Source organism: Myotis brandtii, unplaced genomic scaffold, assembly GCF_000412655.1.
Source record: "Myotis brandtii unplaced genomic scaffold, ASM41265v1 scaffold316, whole genome shotgun sequence".
NCBI lineage: Eukaryota > Metazoa > Chordata > Mammalia > Chiroptera > Vespertilionidae > Myotis > Myotis brandtii.
In genome coordinates this window covers 310,876-311,188 of record NW_005362116.1, presented here as the reverse complement: position 1 = coordinate 311,188, position 313 = coordinate 310,876, and positions in this window count along the sequence as shown.

Genomic DNA, 313 nt, shown 5'->3' with positions numbered 1-313 from the left:
GGAGAACAGGATCTAGGGGCGGCGGGAGGTGGATTGGAGTGGGGCGATGGGGCACGCGGAGGGCGAAGGACAGACAGATCGGGACTCCTTTAAGGACGGGCGGACAGGGGAACACGGAGGGGGTGGGGACAGATGGACGGAGAGAGGATCCCGGGGATTCGGGAGGGACGGGAGGGACGGGAGGGCGCTCGGAGGAGCTGGGCGCAGGCGGGCAGAAGGACCGGGAGCAGACGGGCGCGCTGGCCTCGACCCCTGAAGCTGAACGGAGGGACAGACAGACAGACGGGGGACAGAGACACCGGCGGGTCCCCCA